Below are 20,908 nucleotides of genomic sequence, written 5' to 3'. Positions count from 1 at the left end.
CCCATCTTCTATGGCTCGCTGTATAACAAATATGTAGATAAATTATTTTTCTTAGTTCATTCCTAGTATTCTCATTTCTTTAAAAGAAATTGAGAATGGCTGTAAGCAACTTAAAACTGGGGAAGAAAATGGATTCATGACACAACATTGTAAAATGATTATAAATCAATAAAAAATGTTATTAAAAAAAAAAAAAAGAAAGAAAATGGATCCAAGGAAAGCCTTTTTAAAAAAAATTCTTTTTCTTATTATTTCCTCTTCTGCCCTGCTGGCTTTATTAGGATATGCCAATAATGGGCTATTGGTGCAAACAGAAGAAATAGGCACACTTTATGTTTTAAAGAAGTACTTTGTGGGATATATAATTAACTATCTCTGCTTTAATGTTAACAGAGCAATCAGACAGTTCCTTAAAAATAAACAACTTAGTATGATATAGTTGCTGCCTGGCGGGGAAGAGGGACAAGTAAGTCATTTCAGATGAAATGTTCTCCATCCACATGAATATAAAGGAGATAGAAGCTGTCCAAAGGAATTAGCCATGTCCCCAAGTGAATGAGAAATGAGCTGGCAGGGACTGAGCCTCCATGAGAACATTACTTTGAATCAAAACCAAATTTCTAAAACACTCCAGGTGATCCGCTCTATATTTACAGAACTTAAATACTGAAATATTGAAAAGGATGATTCTGAAATGTTTTAGAAATGAAGCAATTTACTTAGGTGGCAATGTTATATTTCTTGATGGTGTTGTAATGTTTAGGTCTAGAACCAGAGTGACAGGAAAGACAAAGGCCAAGTCTCTGAGGGCCTTCTGAGCTGCACACTATTACCCAGCCATGCACTGCTTTAGCCACCACTCCCCAGCTCAACAGCAGGCCATTCCCCATAAGCTTGGAAGGTCCGTATGTCCAAATCCTTCAAACTGCCTCATCAGAGGTTATTTCTTTTGCATCTTTCTTCTGGTAAAAATTAAAACTGCAAATACTACTAAAATACTTACTATATTAAGTTACTTTTCTTATAAATATTGTCAGATTTCTTACAGATATTGTCAGATTTTTCTTCTTGCAAGTTAGAAAAAATAATAATGATAGCATTGGCCTTCAAACTCATAGCATATTAAAAGAACTTATTGTAAGGGAAAGGTAGAGCTGATAAAGTCAGGTGTGATCATGATTAACTAACACCTAAGTCATTCTATGCACTACAAACTTTTCTAAGCATTTCACATATATGCATTACTTACTTAAACCCTAGGAATTAAATGAGGAAGGTATGGATGAAGAGCTGGAAGCACAGGGAGGCCTGGGCCCTGAGGCACTAAGTATCTGGCAGTGATGCTGTACCTCCCGGTCCTCCCCTTCAGAACAGACGTGCTCCCCAGGCTGGTGCAGGTGCTGGTGGCCAACAAGGCTCAGCTCAGCCTTGTCTCAGAAATCATCTTAGAGCCACCTAAGCCAAGGTCACAGCCCTGCCCCTGGGCAGCCCACACCTCAGGACTGGCTGATGTGGGGGAAAGGCCTGGCTCCCTTACCTCAAGACAGGGCAACTGGGAGAGGTCTCCAGGCTTCAGCGCTCCTGCTAGGATCAGCAGAGGCCTTGGCTGCTACTGATTCGCACTTCGCCTGCTCAGTCTGACTTCCTTGACTCCTTCACAGGCTTTATCCCTCAGCACAAGCCCCAGTAAACCTCCCGCCCAATCAGGAGCTGTTTCCCAGGGAACCCAGCCTAAGACGGTCCGGGAGGCAGGACTCAAGCCCGGGCACTCCGGCTCCAGAGTCCACGCTCATAAACGGCCCAGTGAAATACCGACAGTGACACGGATTCGGAAAACAAGTTCCATGGGAGTTCCCACAGGCCTGAACAGCCTACAGGCACAAAGGGGTCTCGGTAACAATAACCAAAACGTGCCACATGCCTGCTGGGCCTCAGCAACCTTCTCTGGCTTCAGGAGTCCATCAGCCGTGCTCACCACTAGCCCTTTCCTGTCCCTCTGCTCGGGCCTCTCCACTTGCGAATGCCGCTCTGCCGCCCGGGATGCTCTCTCCCGGCCCCTGACGCGCTAAACCTGTCGGGCACTGAAGTACACAACCCCTGCCTCAGGCTCCGTCCCCGCAGAGCCACGCTCTGCTGCCTGGGTGCCCCAGTGCCCTCTCCCAGCCCGCTCTTCCCAGACCACCTCCTGAAAACAGGTCCTCAGCTCTGCCCTACGGTCTCCCTCAGTATGGCTAACGCCTCCTCCCAGGGAAGACAGCACGTGCCCTCCATCCCCCACCCCACCTCTCACCACAGCCTCTGATGAAACTGCATTTCCTCACATACATTCAACTCATGAAAATAAATACCTCGGGCATCACTGCCCACCATGTAAGCAAAAACTGAGACCCTTAGTCCCTGGTGAGACACAGCTAAGACATCCTCTTTACAACATAAAGGATAAACAAAAGAATGTATAAAACACAGCAATATGGGAACACTTGGTGTCGGAGCAACAGCTCCACACACTTCCAGCCCCAAGAGCAACACTGAATTATATAATGACCACGAGAGATGAACCAAAGGGAAAATTATATTCAACATATTGTTATGGAGATAAGTATGTGCAATTCACTTTGGAATAACATACATTAGAAACATATAAGACAATTTTAGTTTGGACGCTTAATTAGGTAGCTTCAGTGATCAGAAAATTCAATTAAAGTGAATACCTCATACTCTAATGACAGTAGATAAACAGACCACTCCTGCAACTTAAGCAGACCCATTCTGAATTTCCCAGAGACAGGCTCCTCAAAGCATTATTTCCCCTTCCTTGATTCCACAGATGGCAACTCCTGGTACTCACTGCCCACATTCCAGGCACTTACTCCGTCCCATCACTGCTCCCGAGGTCATCAGGGTCCCGTTAGATCACATACCCCAGTATGCCCACTTTAGAACTGAATCCCTCACTGTCTCTACAGGACTGAGAAGTTATTCCACCAGCTCCCAATCCAAGCAGCAGCCTGCTTAAAGCCTGGGCCACATCCTCTAGCCTGGTTTCTTCTGCTGCTCTGGTTTTTATATAAAGGACACGGTGTTATTCAAGCCCATATACTAGAGTCCTTCCATCACAGAAGCTAAAGGCTGTGGTCAAACAGGAATATATGGCACTGGACTTTTCAAGCTTTCTACTTAATTTGTGAACACAACATGACATCTAAGTTATTCAACACAACGATTTTTTAACGTACAAAATAGATTTCATTTAATTGGGAAAGCAAGTTATTTCAGAGTATAGGAATTATCCCAAATGAACCCTGAACCAAAAGTGGTGGTTTTAATTCAGAAACGCCCAATTTAATTTTATCAGCAGCAAGGTGTGGACTTGATTCAGGGAAATTTTATAAGGAGTGTTAAGTGATTTGATCATTTTATAGCCTCAGGTGTAATAATGCACTTGTACTAGTGCCTTTTGGTCAAGGTCAAGAGCTAAGACCTGCTAAGGCAGGTAAACTTTATAGGAAATGTCAAGTGAGATCAGACCCACAATCCCCTGGACCAACTGTCAGTGACATCTGACAGTGACATCAAAGAGCAAGAAATAATTCCACAAAATGATAGGTGACTTCAATAAAGTGCTGAGAGAGAGTTCTGGGTCAAGACAGAATATCATCCAAAGAGGTCTATTTACCAGACGTGTCCATATTCTCTTTTAAAGTGTATGAATACTCAACCTACCTAAAGATTTGTTCTGGGCCTCTTAAGCCAGTTTCTCCTCTTGGAGTGAAAAGCTGCTCATAGAATACCCACTACACAAATTTGAACTCTTTCTGATGTTAAACTTCTGTAACCGCTGGTGATCTTGGATCTGGGGCAGAGTATTCGTGACTTTCCTTAGGCTTGGATTTAGACTTAGGTGAGGTGTCCTTTCAGATTTCATTGTTCAAATAGCTTTCTGTCTGTTCTCTTAAAGACACTCCTCTATTCTCATGATATTCAGTGCATTCCCCTACATCTTTCCCAGTTATGTCTGTCTCGAGGTACAAGACCAAACCTTCAAGGGTGCCATCTAGGTAAGATTCACAAGGTTCAGACACTTGGATGAATATTCAGCATTAAAAGACTCCTCTGAAGAGGTGATAACTGAACTCAAATATGAGTTCAAATGTAATATGTAGCAATATACCAAAGAATAGTCGAACGTACTGAGATTTCACTGGTAATACTATTATGTATATATAACTAGTAAAATATCTATTCTGCAATGTCTCAATATATCAATCACACATTCACACACAGGATAAGGCATGTATATTATAAGGCAAACAATATACGCTAACACATAACTACACAGAATGCAATGACATTCTCTCACCTCTACATAAAACCTAGAATGAACATGGTGCCCTAACACCGGTACCATAGAGTTCTACTTTTCCTCACTTATATTTGTGCTACATCTTCCAAACATGTAATGAGAACAAAATCTAGATTTAAATCTCCTAATTCAACATGGTGAATAGAAAAGAATGATTCTGAAAGTGGCAAACACCAAATTCACGGATATGAACATGTAAGTGAGTGAATGACTCTTTCCCCTGCCCGCTGCAGGCAGACCCATTCAGCTTTTCTAACTGAAACCTAGCAAGTACTCGATGTGCCTAATTTGGCCATTCTTACAATACTTCCCATGTATTTTTCAGAGAAGGCACAAAATTTACAATTCCTTATAGACTTTTTTTAGGTCAGTGCCTCTTTAGAAATCTTAAAAGCGCTGTTCACTGGAGGAAGCTGAGTAAATGCTACATAACAACTGCACTATATTCTAACTTCCTATAAGGCTGCAATTATTTCAAGAAAAAGTGTTTTTAAGTGTTAACAACTTGTTTTTCACCTCGAAAAATTAGTGAATAAAACTGTGTCCAATTCAGAGAACAGATAAAATAGAATTATATCTAAAGAGAAAGGTTAGATAATTTTTCCAAGTAACTATAAAACATCACAAACCCCAACAACAAAAGTTTCATCCCAAAATTTGCTGGATTCCAAACTTCACGACAACAAATTTCACAAGAAATATTTGAAAGACCTAATGGCAACGATCAGCACTACTACACTGGTGAAGAAATCGACTTTGATTGAGCATCTCCGATTGGTCTGTTCAGATTTTTGAAAGTAACTAATTACCATTCCACTAAGTTAAGTATTTTCACTATAAGATATGCCAGCCACTGTGAGGACCACAAAAGACAGTCAGACACAGTTCTGGCAGCGAGAAAGCAGAAAATGTAGGAAGACAACATGAACACATAATGAAACAAAGGGCAGCGCAGAGCCGTATGCAATAAAGTGATCGATTAAAGTGTACAATTCACTACCTAAAGTTTTGGCAGTAAAAAGTGTGAGTGCCTGAATTATATTTTCTTCTGCTGTCTTTGGACGAGTGTTTTAGTTTCATCACTTAATGTATTTTTCAAGGGAAATTATCTGATCTCATTTATCTAAATCTTTTGAGACGCTTCCTATCCACATTCTCTCTTTTTCCTGGCAAAGGAGCTCTGTTTGTCAAAGTGCGAACGTGTGAGCTGTGTGTTTCTGCTTAATCTGTTAACGCTCAGCAATGTTCTAAAGGCGATGGTAATCAGTCCTTTAGCCATCTCCCCGCACCAGGCCCTATCCTCTGCCAGCACCATGAGTGCTCATCTGACATTCCTCAGGACATGGTCTCTAGAGGTCAAAGGAGTGGAGGCATTTTGGAAGCAGCTCTCCCATGAGGTCTCGCTGCAGCTGCAGTCAACATGCAACACGCGAGGGGAGAGTTCCAAAAGGGCAGCCATCAACTCTCAAGGTCCAGTCAAACCTTCAGTCTGCCCGAGGATCTCAGTCCTCACGCAGAACCACCACGCTTCACTAGACAGCATTTCAGAACTTCATTCAGGAGCATTCTGGGGTCGAAGCTACCAGAGCCTGGTTTGTGTTCAAGATATAGGAATCTTCTCATCAGGACAGACAGACAACAGACTTTCATGCTGAAGAGCAGGGGAAACGGAAGCACCACAGCACTCCACACTCATGAGACATCAGGGGAGAGGCGATCGTAGTCATGATCCTATTCCTTAAATACTTGCTCTTCTCTAAACCAGTAGCACCATTTTTTTTTTTCATTTGCAGGTGCCCAATGGACCCCAAAGGGAGGAGCCTTGCTTCCAGTCTTTAAACACAGTAATAATCAGATATGCCTGGGTGATTTGTTTTTAAATGACCCACTTTAACTTCTCACAGGAATGAAGTCACCCAGAACAGAAGATGAAGTTTTCTGAAATTCACTATTTTTAAAACAGTAGTTTAACAAGGCTCACCACGATTACCCTTTGTATTTATTTCCATTTTCCACAGAAATGGAACAGAAAACAAAAGCTGTCTACTATTCCAGATGAGTCCATTTCTCTAGTAAATCACCCTAAAGCAGCCACATTTGGCTCAAGCACATATAAGGGATGCTACCTCAAATGTGAAAGTCCTCATAAAATGCAGGCTGACGCATGTTACTCTGAAGCAACGTGTGTGATATGCTCAGAACCCTGAGTACCAAAAGACAGCTAAATGATGAAAGCCAGCCAAACAAGACTACCACCACCAGCTCTCAAAAGAAAAGAAAAAAACTCAAATACAAGAAAAGAGGAAAAGAAAATCAGTCTGGGTGAGAAAACCTATCTAGATTTTCACATCAAAATCCAAGTTCCTATCTACAAAACAGAAACAGACTCACAGACATAGTAAGCAAACATGGTTACCAGGGGGAAAGGAGGTGGGATGGGATAAGCTGGCAGTCTGAGATGTGCAAATATTAACTACTATATATAAAATAGATAAACAATGAGTTTCTTCTGTATAGCACAGGAAACTATATTCAATATCTTGTAGTAACCTACAATGAAAAAGAATATGAAAACGAATATATGTATGTATATGTGTGACTAAAACATTACGCTGTACACCGGAAATCGACACATTGCAAACTGACTATACTTCAATAAAAAAAAAGTCCAAAACAAAAATCCAAGTTCCTTCTGCTGCCAGCCTGATTTTGCAAAGGGATACCTACTACTGTTTATCATGTAATCTTCCAAAATAAAAATCATACAAATTTTAATTCCATTTCATTTAAATATAAATATGTGTCACTAAACTCCTTTTCATATGAAGAAAAAAGAGGTTCAGAAAATCAAACCAAGAGTTGAGAATCAGACCTTTCAAAGGATTAAGAGTTGCTGCTTTACACAAGCATTTATAAGGTACATGCTACAAGTTTGCTTTTGATGTTATAATCAGCACGTCTAAGGACCACCTCATCCGCGCTAAGCTGAAAGAGCTCTCTACAAGCTCCAGTCTTCAGCTATTATTCAGCCTTAAATATCCCATTTTTCATGAGACATGGTTTCCAAGGTATCAGCACTGGAGAAACCACTACAATATTTTAAATCTGGAAATTGTTGGCCAGCATTCTAATTATAGAAGCTAAAAATATTCCATGTGTAAGCTTTGGGGGCTCATCCATGGGGTGCAGAGCACTGTAATCATTTTCAAAGGTTCTCCAGGTCCTGCGTGTGTTACTCAGGGGCAGAAAGTTGATGTGAGTTATAGAGTGAAATGGCTGGCTATTCAACTCAATTTTTCAACCTGATGTTTAATGAACCCTGTCCCAACTCGGCTTTAGCAATAAAAAGTAAAAATCTTAGAGAAAAATTGTAAAACACAGTTTGAAACACGCAGAGTAACAGCTCAAGAAAGATGCTGAAGTGTGTTGCTCGTTCATTCAGCAAACAAACATCTATTAATGTCAGGAACTGCTCTCAGTGTTGGCACAATTCAACTCAGGAGTAAGGTATGCTGTAGAATACAGCAATAATAATAATGACTAAACATGTCTGGCCATTCACGTTTCTGAACAAGGTTTCATAAATACCATCTCTTCTGTCTCTCATAACACCTCGAACGAATTGGGCTTTACAATCATTTTTAATAATGAAAAAAAAGAGATAGAGATGATTTCTAAATTCTCCAAATCAAATCACTCACAAGTAAGAGAGCTGACTCTCCAACCCATACCTTCCAAATGCCCGTCTCCATGAGCCACTGGGCAGTACCACATTATAAGATGCTCTACATTTATGGTACACACGGAGGACATGTTCTGTGTGGTTTCCCATGTTGTGTTAAAGTTGTTTTGTTTTTTGTTTTGGTTTTGGTTTTTTTAGGACACGGTCTCACAGATCCAGACCATGATGTTACAAGTTCAAAATGTTCCTAATCTTTTCACTCATTTATTTTACTTATTATATAGAAACACTCGTGAATGAGTTTGCCTGGTTAGCTTAATTTCCTAAACAAACAAGTTTACTCCCCAGGTTTTAAAATCTTTCTTACTTGGGATAACATATTGGGCAGAAACTACATGAGCAAAAACCCTGAAATAGTGCTTCACAAAAGAAAATCAAAAGCCAATAAACATATTAAAAAGGTACAAAAGGTACTCCAGGAAATGCAAATTAAAACCACAATGTGATACAACTATACTTCCACTAGAATGGCTAAAATTTAAAAAAAGCTAATACCAGCTATTTGTAGGGATGTAGGGTAGCCAAAACTCATAAGATGCTGGGACCACTTTTGAAGGAAGGCGCTATCTACTAAGACTTGCCCCAATTCAACTCACAACACACACTTCCCAAATCCCCACGTTTACCAAAAGACAGGTATAAGAACGCTCAGGGCAGTACTATTCATAAGAACCAAAAATGGGGGAAAAACCCAAATGTCCTTCAAGAGTAAAACGGAAAAATTAACTGTGGCATTCTCATAAAATGGAACACTATAGCACAAAGAGAATAAACAAACTGTTGCTATGCACAAAACATGAATGAATCTCACAAACATAACGTTGAGCAAAAGCAGAGAGGCACAAGGATACACAACACGCATTCTCAGACAAAGTTCAATAACAGGTCAAAGTAACCCACAGTCCCAGAAGTCAGGAGGGACGGTATCCTTGGAGGGGGCTTCTCGCCCCTGATAACAGTTTGCATCTTAGCATGGGCAGTGGGTCAGGGCTGCACTCACCGGTAAATCACTGAGTTGTTTACTTATTAATTTAACAACATGTGTACATGGGCTAACTGTGCACATGTTACATTTTAATAAAAACTTAAGTAGACAGCAAGGAGGGGAGGAAAAAGAAAAGAAAGAAGGGAAGGAGAAAGGGAGGAGGGAGAAGGAAATGCAACCAAGTGATGCCGTCAGGGCAGTGTGAATGGTCCTCAGCAACTACGCTGGTGTTAATTCCTACATCTGCTTTCAGTAGTTAGTCTATCTCTTCCTCCGCTTCCAAGCTGTCCTCTGGCACTTTTCAATGTTATCCGTGTAACTGCCAATATCAGGCCATTTCCATCTTCTAGTTTGTAGTTTACTGTTTGCTATCAGATTAGAAAACCTATAATCAGCCCTGTTAGAACAGTACGTGAATTAAGTAAACAGACACTAAGGGACACTTTCCTGTGAGTAAAGTGAAGCCTCTGTAATGTATGCTTTTTTTTTTCAACCCTCTGTTTTGCCTGCTCAGAGGCTGTTTTGCTGAAGAATATGCCAAATACAGGCGTTCCAAATAGATGAAGTTGTTACTGGGCCGTATCTGTGAATACTAGGACTCCAGGCCAAAGCTAGAATCAACTAACATAAAATTCCAAATCCCGCAAGTTTACTTATTTGCAAATAGTACAGGAGAATATCAACCAGTGACTACATTTGCAAGAAAGAAAAGAAACTGCTAACTTCTTACCCAAGACTAGGAACAGCTTTTCTAATTGTGTCACTCATACAACACCACAACAGTTTTCAAGAATATGTTCCTTTCTTATTTTGCATTTTTATTAATTTTGATTGTTAAAATCCCCCAAAACTATATTACGAGTTTTATTTAAAACTTTAAGGTTTCTCATACAGAAATTCAAGTAAACAGAGGATATCCTTTTTCTACACAATAATCCACAAAGCTTAAAAAAAAAAAACTCTGAAATATCAGTTGGTGGTTATTTATTCCCTTTTACATCCTCATTTCACGTCACTTCTTTCTGTATTCATTCTCCATGAAAAAACAAAAGTTAGCGCTCAAGACTGAAGCTACAGCTGGCGCAAGCAAATGGAAAACTCTTCACCAGTGACTCGCCCGCAGGTGCTGCAGGACCTGAACTAAAGGGGAGGCGACAGGGGGCCACTGCTGAGCAGGATTACCAACAGGGAATGGAAACCCTCCCTTTATACCAGGATCAACGTCTGTCTGCTTTAGTACCTTAAAAGCTGTGACTGAAACAGCATTTGTTCATTTGATGACAGTCATTCAATAAACAGGTATCACGGTTTCATCATTTCAAAGATGAAATGTTTGCTCCTACCTCCACCAACAGTTTTCTGCTTAGTTTAAGAAAATCATACAAAGTTCTCTGTGTCTTCATTTCCCCATCTTTCAACAAGCATAATAATCCCTTATATCTACTTAATTTGTAGGAGAAAAGAACAAGATGGTGTTTAGGTTTCTGAAAGCAAATACAGATGTACATAGTTTCACCATAACGAGTTCTATCACCACTTTTTCCAACACAAAACTTAGTCCAAAGGCCAGTAAGACCTTATCATTGAAGGATAAAATCATGCACATCATGAAGAAGATTGGAAGAAAAACTGTATCTACTCTTCACCACAGCAGGTAAGTAAATCCATCACCATTCATAGCTGGCTGTCCTGATGCCGCGTTTGAAATGCCATTGCATTGCTGAGACTAGAGAAATGCAATAAAAGTCATGGCCACAAAATCATTATGACAGCCATAAATATGGCTTCAGATAAAATAAAGTCGGCCACCTTGACAAATGAGTAGTATTTGCACACGTGTGCACGTGCATGTATAAACGTACATCAGACATAAGAACTGGGTAAAAGGATGGGTTAGGAGAATTCATTTCCACTACTGGAAAAACAACTAATGGTGTACACCACAGGGGATACAAAATATCATCTTCATGTTAGAAGGACAGCAGCTTATTCTCTATTTGTGACATAAACACATCAAATGCTTAGCTACTGGGAGAAAGGCAAAATGTATGTGGAATACAACGTAGCCCTGACCTGGTATGAAAGAAACATTATTCTTCCCCTCCATAAAATTTCTGCATTACGCAAAAAAATCCTGAAAGTAGCAAGATCTAGTTTTGTGAAGTCTTATTAACTTCCTGGATGTTCCTAAACTATGTATTTTGCTAAATAGCTCCCCCACAGTAGAGAAATTTCATAAATCATAGGTTGGCCTTAGAAACTGTGTCAATAGTGGGAACTGAGAGATGTGCTCTGCTTATAGCTTCCTTTGTTCCATCAAATCACGTACCCTGATCCTTTTCATTTAGCAAGAAAAAACTACTTAGAAACTTTCAACATCATTAGATTTTTCTCCTCTCAGTTTGCTCTTTCCACAACCAGTCTTTGTATCTATCAACTCCAGTCTTGGATTTCATTCCCATTATTAAAAATGAACACAAAAAAGGCTCCAAGAAACATGCAGGTGATGTGTACAGCCACACTTAAGTAGCGGGGAATTCTCACAGGACTCTGTCCCCTGACAATGGTAGTCCTCGTGGACTGCAGCGCCCTCAGAGGCGGGCAGAGAAACCTGATTATCTACATGATTCACCAGCTAATGTGTACTTCCTTTCCTTCAGTGCTGTGTTTTTCTTTAAGATACAGGCTATGGCCAGAAGAAGAGATCAGAACCTCAAAACTGTACTTGCCTGAGCTCAGTGAAAAATGAAATTACCACCAGAGCATGCTGGAAGTTGTTCCGAAGGCGACCCAATTCCTATCACATTTTTCCTCCATATACGATTCCTTTCACACTTTGTCGTAAACCCAAAACGCATTCTAATCATTTAAAAGACTAAAATAATAACACTAACATTCAAACATTTAAAGTCATTTTTTGTTAACAAAATGAACTAAAAAAGATACATCATTATAAAGTGAGAGTACATTCTGGCAATCTCATTGGCTGGGGTGCCTTGTATACATTAGTAAGGCTCCACAGTGACCCCGAAACATTAAATGATACTGAAAACCTCATTTTGTAAACGCCTTCATACAAAATGTTGCAGGTCCCTTAGTTTTCTGTTTTCTCAAAGGTAGACATGCCTGGAACCATCAAAATATCCCATTTACCCCTCCCACCCCCACCCTGATCAATGCCCTCAACAGCTCCTAAGAGTATGGCTTTCCTCTCTCTATTCACACATGTGGGAGTTTCTTGTCATCTTACCAGAGACTCTGGGATGAGGTTAAATCCACTCAATTTCAAGATGTGGTATACAGAAAACAGAATCTTATCACTACATTTAACTTTAAAATGAAAGTAAAAGTTTTTCTCAGTTGTTAAAGCTACACAAAAAGAAGCAGACATGCTTCTTTGATTGCAGTTACACTAACAACTTCAATCTTAGTGCCGTAATGACCATGAAAATTATTTAAATGCTAATGTGACAGGCACAAGGAGGAGAGTTTTCAAGTCAGAAACCTTTTCGAAAGACATCACATTGGCCATCAAAAGCTACTGAATAGTGCTCTAACTGCTTTAAAGAACTCATTCAAATCAAAATGAAAACGTAAGCCCCAACAAGCAATGGACACATTAACTTAATTCAGGTAATACTCTAATTCCAAGTCCCAGGTACAAGCAAAAAAAAAGGAAATATGGTACAACACAGTGTCTCTTAGGAAAAGAGTTGTTCCAGGATTTGAGACAACGTGTGTTTGGCACAGTCCAGTGTTCGTGATTTCCAATTAGGACCAACTTGGTCCAGCACTGGAGTGAAATAGGAAAAGGAATGAGGAGGGTAAACCAAAGTGGTTAACTGCTCTTCACGGTCAAGCCTGGAAAGACCTTCCTGCGGGCAATTATGCTGAGAAGGTAAGGCCTTGAGAAGGAAGGAGGGATGGAAAAAACAGAAGTTTTACAAGCAAATGTTTTTGAAAAATGCTCTACGATGTTAGAACAGAGGTAGAACGGCTTCCTTCATCTTTCATGTCAAGTTCAGGGGTTTTGTACTGTTGTTTGTGCTTTTCTTCTTTAATAACTTTTCTCCCTCCTTGTGGCGCTTGCTGCAGTTTGCTGATGTGGTTCCCAACTCCTGCCTTCCTTTGGTCATTCTTATTAACGGACTGGCAAAGGCTGGGTAAAATGCACTTAAGAAAAAAGAAATCACCTCTTCTTGCCAGGGCGCACATGCTGCCCAGTACCTGAGGAAGGCTCCACGGTCGCCGGCCAAGAGAAACCCCAGTCTACCCTCCTCCTCCCCTTTCCAAGTCCATTTCAAATAACTGTGTGTGCCGCTTGCAGAGAATCTGCCTGACTCACCCCCGCCTTCGGCGTGCCAGGGAGAGATGTGACTGCTCCGTCTCAGGGCTGGCCGTGACGTGGGGGCCGCGGCCTCGGTGGCACCAAAAGTCCCCCGACTCCCCCGCCTCCCCCGCCAGTGGTTTTGGGAACGTTTCCCCCTCAAGCAGGTGCCCAGCCACACTAGGGCCAACCGGGCTCACAGGAACACACGTGTCACTGCGCCGGAGCCCAGCCCGCGGGCACAGTGGCCGCACAGTCGGGGCAGTAACGCCGGGTTACGCGCAGGGGGCTTTACAGCGGGAGAGAAACACCGCCACCCAAACTCCTTTAAACGTTAAGAAGGAAAAAGAAGTACTTTTCCGCGGCATCAGCTTCCACACTTCGCCGGCACTCAGCCCCGGGGATGCCCGGCCGGCAGCTGACCTCTCTCCCTTCCGGGCGCGCCGAGGCCGCCGCCCCCCCACCCCCACCCCCCAACGCCGGGACCGGCCTCGGCCCCGCCGCCGCTGCCACCGCCGCCGCCGCCGGGAGGCAGGAGAGTCGGCCGACCCTCTCTCCCCTGCCCCGGCCGGGCGCTCACCTCCTGGGGTCCGGCTTCCGTCGCTCCTCCAGTTTGGCGGCTGAGTGTGGGGCTGCAGCAGCCGCTGCCGCTGCCGCTGCCGCCACTGCCGCCGCCGCCAAAGCGCTGCCCGGCGCGCCGCCGGGGCTGGAAGCTGGGGGCCCTCGGGATCCCCGGAGGCGTGGGCCCGGGGCGCGGCGCGGCCGAGCAGCGGGAAGTTGTCGGCGCGAGGCGCGGAGCAAGCGGGGCGCGAGCCACCCGCGCCCAAGTAGTCACAACTTTGTGGCCCGGGTGGGTGCGCGCTCCGGGGCAGGAGGGAGGCGCGGAGGGGTCGAGGGCGCTGGGGCGGGAGGGTCTTCGGCGCCGCGGGACTGGAATCTGAAGGGCCCGCGAGAAAGGGGGAGAGGGTGGCGCGGGGGGAGATGTCTACACGGCCCCCGTGGTGCGCGGCGAGTGAGTGTGTGAGAGCGCGGGCGTCTACTCTACTTTGCCTTCTGCAGCGCCTGCATATTTATGGGGATCGCCGATGTTTCTGCCAGTAACTAACACTGCAGCAGCGGTACCCGGCCCGGACGCCCCTCGGGAGCGAGCCCGGGGACGGGGAATCGGGGAAGGCGGCCGTAGCGGAGGCTGTGCCACAAGCGCGAGCCCGCGATCCATATTTAAAGCCGCGACTGGCCTCGGCCGGCCCCTTGCCCTGCCCTCGCTCGCGCCCGCCCGCCCGGCCGGCCCCCACCACCCCCGGCCGCCGCTCGGCGTCAGCCGCCCGGGCAGCCGCGGCGGCGGGGAGGGGCCTCGGCCGCACCGCCTCCGCCGGGGGCTCGGGCTCTGCGCGCAGCTCCCGCCTGGAGCTGGCCGAGGACCCTGCTCCCGACCGACCGCCTTCGCCTTCCTGGGTTCCCTCTCTCACGCCCTGAGCGGGCTGCTAGGTCCAGCTTTTTGTACTATTCACAGGAGTTCCCCGCTGGGGAGAGCTTATTCTCTCTTGCAGAACTGAAGTTGCTCGCATTTCCCAGCCCCGAACACTCCTGACGCTACTTTATAGAACTTGAGGAATATAGGTAGACAGAGTGCTGCTAAGTCAGTGACACGATGCTAAGTCACGGTTCACTTTAGCAAAGGATGTCTGACTCTCAGCCTTGTCCTCTGCGTATGTCACTGATGGCTTCTGCCTTCCTCGAGCAGTTTGGAAAACATCTTTAGCCATCCAAGGGAGTTTCTTGAGATAAAGAGATTATTGTATTTACTCTGTTCCTAAGGCTACTAATAAGGTTTAAGTCCTCTTTGTCAAGCAAATACTAATAATGTATCAATGACCCAGCCCCATTATGATGAATTAAGTAGACCATTAAGATCTGAACAGACTGTCAGCACACACACCATCTGATGTTCTGGGTACTGCTAGAGAGGAGCCACTTGATGGATGGAAGCCACACAGTATATGATGCAAGCGAATATGCATTTCCTATTAATACATATTGTACATATAATAATATACATGTGGAAGTTACTGACCAAACTGCATTTTCGACAGTAGCCACCAAAACATATAAAGCCCGAGATAAATATCACATGCTGACTACCTGCTCCTGGTTCCAATTCTTTCTTCAGTACTAAGCTAAATTAATAAGACCTCCAGGAAAAACAAATCTGGAGGAAAATCATTTGAGAACAAAGGCTTTTCTTTCCAGTATTTAAAACTGGAATAGATCTATTGTACCTCACCAGTGTCTGGGAAGCAAGTATATACTTGTATCTTTTTTAAAAACCTGTTGTGTTTAAAACCCTTAGTCAGTGCTCAAAAGGCACTAGGAACCACCAGAGGCTGTCTAATGTTTAAAATTAAAATATATTAATGTCGTGTGTCTGACTGTCGTTAAATCTGGCTCATATGTATGTTCACACATTCTACACGACCCACTTTGGGAAATTCAAAACAGAAGATTTTTTTTTTTTAATTTCGCTTTCAAGGTTTTGCCTATATAGTTATATTGTGGTTTTAGACTAATGTTAAAATTAACTTTCAGTCCCTGAGCACACAGTTAGCAAGAATCAGCAACCCCAAAGTAAGCTCACAGGAAAAGAGAAGCCACTTTTGTATTAAGAATTTGCCAGGGCTGTTCAGCAGTTTTTCACACTGTGGATTATGTATTTCAACATAGTTGGCAATTTCTCATTATAATAGTGAACCAGCCATGAATGGTCAGCGTTGGTGACTGGAAAAGGAAAAGTCCAAGAAACCTATGTTTTCCAATATTCTGCTACAAAAAATATCAAACCGTCCTTCACACAAACCAAATAGGTAACCCCTGGAGGCATTTCACTATGAAGATTGACAAAATTTTACCCTGAAAGGGGTATAAACTTAGAGTGTGGAGTGGGAGGCAGGGAGGGAGTTAGAGCCTCACTGTGAGGTAAGGTTCTGTGTGTGTCTTAAATTAATGAGAAAAAGACTTGTCTTTGGCAAAAAGCCAATAACCTCTGTTATCATTCTCATTACTTGCTGTTTGTTGTCCCACAATTAAAAGAGCATGTTCCATTTCCTTTCCTATTGATTATTGTCCAGTAATTGAGATGTATGTGTTTTTCTTTTGAAAGGTCATTGATTAAGTTTCCTCGTTAACTCTGCTTGTGGTCACCTTTGCAATTGCTATTCCGGGTGAGGACAATGAATCCTGAAATCTTTTTTTTCACCTATCCTAAAACTTGAATTATATCCCTTGATTCTCATGAGCCCAAAGAAAGATTTATTTGTTCATTTTATATCGGAGTTCTCACAGCTGGTTGACAAGAAGAATGAACAGAAAAAATTAATGGAATTAGGAAAACAGTATAAGTAGTCTTTACTGATAATGATTTATTTATATTTTTAATAAATAACTCTCTGTGCTAAATGACCTTCTAGAATACTCATCCACTACTGAGCTTATCAATCAAGTTTCTTTAATAATCATCCGGGGTCCTTATAGGCACCTAAAGGAAACAAAGAAGGGCGGAAGAACCCTTGTTTCAACAACAAGCACCATCTAGTGGCAGCAGGTGATGAAACCTCCTGATGACATAGTGTCTCCAGCAACAATGAAGATGAAAGTGTTTGAATAGGCAATCCAGGCATTCCTGGTCTTGGAGAAGCATGGCACTCTTTGATTCTAAAACAGGAAGGCTGTATGTAGAAAAATAATGCAACTAATAGGCTGTGAGATGATTATTCAAACAGATTATCATCTACAGATCTGACTTGCAGATAGGATTATTGCCACAAAGAGTTTTCTCAACCTTTGTGTGACTTTGTATAGTAACACCTCTTTGTAAAGACTTCTGTATATTTTTACTTAAAGACCTCCGTATTTAATTTTCCTCATTATATAAACCAAGGAGAGTGATGGCTTGTCACTGGATATTATATGTAAAGGATTTTATTCAACAAACAGCAGAAACCATAAATATAACTATTTTATTTGGGCTTTTTATTATTCTCTTTTATTAGAAAAGAAAACGGGTGAAAGATATCATAGAATGCTTATCCTGGAGTTGTACAAAATTGCAACATTCATATACATCTCATTTGGGGGCCTAAACAAAAGGAGGTAGTGTAGATATGTTATATCCTGTAACTACAAACTTCAAAGAATGACCAGAAATGTTTCTATCAGCTTCTTTATAAATGCCTGGCTTATTGGTGGCAGTCTGACAAACATTTTGCTATACAGAATAGAGATTTGCTTTGTGCCACTATTTGTTTTGTCTTGTAGTTGTTTTGTTATTAAACAATATCACTGCAGAATGATCATTACAGAGGCCACTGTGGAATCAGGTTAGTCAACCACTTTGTGACATAAGAGTAAGGAGAGAGAAAACCACTTTTTCTTCTCATCTAATCTGGAATAAAAGCCACGATATAGATAAAGACAGAGAAAGGGATCGCTTAAAGACTTCATTTTTATTTCACTTACACTTCAGAAAGTACATATTCAGTCCAACAAATTCCTGAATAAGTTCCACCAACCTAGATTTATAATCTAAATTCCCTTTTTCAAATCTCAGGTTTAAAAATAACTGTAGCCCCTTTTATGAGGAGTGAAGAAAGGTGAACACAGTTTTTGCGAGCTGTCAGCATGGCACGAGCTAGCGAAAATAATTTTATTTGGTTAAATTTGTGTCATAAATTGCTTCACAGGTTCAACTACTAAGCTCTCAACCATATCCAACTGTCATTTTAAAACACATACCTAAAGTCAAATATTAGGAGAGGTTCTAACGCCTAAAAACAGGCACCCATCTCTGTTCATGTCAAGGAAGGCAAGTTATGCAAACTTTCTGGGCCCTCAGTTCCCTCAGCAATAAAATCAAGGGGCTTAAGATATTACCTCCAAGTCCAGTAGTCCCAACAGGATGCCAGAATATTTCCCTTTAATACAATTTGAACAATATATTTGTGATAGAGAAACATGCAAATCTTTCGGAAATTGTATTGACACACTTACTATGAAAGCTGTGCTTAATAACCCTAGGCCAGAGTTTCGGCCTCTTCGTCCTACAGGAATTCACCCATGGACGCCTAACCCAGGACATGGGCCTCTCTCTTTGGAAAGGAAAAGGGAAAATTAAATTGAGCTACTAAGCCACTAAAACCTATGCCCTCTATGATTAAAAAGATTAGTCTGGTTTTAGGTAAGATAGTAGAAAATTACATCAGACTTCTCTACTGAAACCGACTCCCAGGGCCCTTGGACTCTTCTAATCTGTGTTTGTGTGTGTGTGTGTGTGTGTGTGACCGCACCAGCCACCTCCCAGGCACAGACAGGTGCTTGTTCCTTTGTATCCTGCTGGCCTCCCACCTCCTGGAGGATGAATGAGTCCAGATGGCAGGCTGCTTGCTCTGAAGTTGCTCTTCTTTTTCTCCTGTGGACTGAGTCACATAGACACAGCTGTTCCACTGCATGGAGGCAGGTTTTCTACAGATTAACCAACCACTGGATCAAACTGGGCCATGACCGTTCTCATCCCATTGGTCTACTCCCCAGACCAGGCCTCTCCTGGAGAGCACAACACCCCCATCTCCTTGCAAAGAACCAGTTGGCACTTCTCGTACACATCTGCCAGACTGATCTCTTTATGGGAAATGCTGCAGAGTTGAAGTCTGAATATTAAAAGTTGGCCCTTTTTTTCCCCCTCTATCCCGAGGGAGGAAACATTCTAAGCAAATTTGCCCTTTATGGCTTTTCAATTTCCCCTTGCTGCCCAAAGGATGCTCAGTTCTACAAAGAACATGAAGCATGGCTGGGTCATCCATTAAGTCCACATATATTTATTAAGAACCTATTTACTTGGGAGTTCGAGATTTGCAGATACTAACCACTATATATAAAATAGATAAACAACAAGTTTATACTATATAGCACAGGGAACTATATTCAGCATCTTGTAGTACCTTATAGTGAAAAAGAATATGAAAACCAATATATGTATGTTCCTATATCACTGAAGTATTGTGCTGTACACCAGAAATTGACACAACATTGTAAACTAACTATACTTCAATAAAGATATTTTTTTTTTAAAAAAGAATTTTTTAAAAATCTACTTACTATGTGTCAAGGAACTTCTAGGTGATCCTAGGACAAGCAAAGTTCCAGCTCCATAAGTTTACAAGTGAACAAATAAATGGACGAGATCATTTCCATTTCCTTGGAATATAAAACGCTATGCCGTAGTAAATGGTATGAATGGGGTGGCTCCCCATCCCCAGTTTACAGTTCCAGCGCACCCTGTTATCCCTGTGTAATGGTAATAGCACTCCCTTTCACTCCCAAGAGAAAGTGGTGAGAAATTATAGACTTATCCTAGCTGTAGAAGAAATAAAACACAGTGAGAGGGTGAGGGGGAGCTATTCTCAAGTGTGTTAGGGAAGGCCTCTCTGACACGGTGATGTTTGAGCACACAGATCTGAAAGACAAATGAATATGTATGAAAAATTTTAAAGGCAACTTGACAGGAGAAACAGCATTTGGCACAGAGCCTTACACATAGTAGGGACTCAATAATTCCTTGTAGAAAGATCAGTAGCATCCACTCTTTTTGGAACATTCCAAATAGCCTTACTCATCCAGAATATATTTCTATTAAGACAGATCCAGGCTCCACAAATTCCTTAAGACATCATTCTTCCTAAACTATAGCTCTAAGACTACATCTATGTATTTATTTGCGTGTGCAAAAATATCTCAGGAAGGATATACAAGCAACTAAAAGCACTATTTGCCCCCAGGAAAGGGAACTAGGTGGTTGTGAGGTGGCCTCACAAGCAGGAGGAAGATTTTTCACTGCAGCCTTTGTACTTTTTTGAATTTTGAGCCATGTAGATAGATATCTTATTTTTTAACTTAAATTTGAATTAAAATATGCAAATAATTTCATTCACTGCCTACAGCTATTTTCCAGACAAACTATATATAATTATATATTGTATATCATAATAATATATAATGAACAGAGACCTTCTGATAGACAGTGAGATTAACCTCCCTACAAACTATGAAACAGTGGCTCCTGCGACACCAGGGACAGGGCTGGAATGTCTGAGCCCTTTCATAGTGATTGGATGCTGTTCAATGCTGACAGTGTTTGCTCACGGCCCACCTGGGCTTTGTTCAAATTAGTGTCTTGGGATGAGAAGATCCTCAAAAGAAGATTGCTGCTTGTCTTGCACCTGGGCAAATAAAAATACAGTACAAAATTTTAAAATAGCATTGTATTGAGCATCTTGCTGCACCTTGATTATAGCTGTTTGGTTTTCAAAAATGAAAATCTATTACTTTTTTTCTGCTATGATAGTAATACAGTTTCATTATTAAAAAAAAATAGAGGGAATAGCAGTGAGAAATATCCTGTCAAAGAAGGCTGCTAATATTCTGGTGGCTTCCAGTTGATTG

The 20,908-nt window shown here is 42.1% G+C and overlaps 1 protein-coding gene and 1 long non-coding RNA gene across 3 annotated transcripts in view; both read right to left on the bottom strand.

The window, feature by feature from the left end:
• The window catches only part of SLC4A4 (solute carrier family 4 member 4), a 314,923-nt gene extending 300,262 nt beyond the window's left edge, over positions 1-14,661 (bottom strand). The window contains exon 1 of one of the 2 annotated variants that reach the window (XM_074344725.1): positions 13,998-14,661. The gene's annotated coding sequence lies outside the window, so the exon portion shown is untranslated. Of the gene's footprint in view, positions 1-1,537; positions 1,596-13,997 lie in introns of those variants that run through there. The other variant, XM_074344736.1, reaches the window with a different exon arrangement.
• Positions 14,662-17,278: 2,617 nt separating this feature from the next.
• Positions 17,279-20,908, bottom strand: part of LOC141573776 (uncharacterized) — a 64,215-nt gene continuing 60,585 nt past the window's right edge. The window contains exon 4 of the long non-coding RNA XR_012499981.1: positions 17,279-20,685. This is a non-coding gene — a long non-coding RNA (uncharacterized LOC141573776). The remainder of the gene's footprint in view (positions 20,686-20,908) is intronic.

This window comes from Camelus bactrianus, chromosome 2 (genome assembly GCF_048773025.1).
Source record: "Camelus bactrianus isolate YW-2024 breed Bactrian camel chromosome 2, ASM4877302v1, whole genome shotgun sequence".
Classification (NCBI taxonomy): Eukaryota; Metazoa; Chordata; class Mammalia; order Artiodactyla; family Camelidae; genus Camelus; species Camelus bactrianus.
The sequence above is the reverse complement of the archived record's forward strand: the minus strand, read 5'-3'. Positions and strand labels throughout refer to the sequence as shown.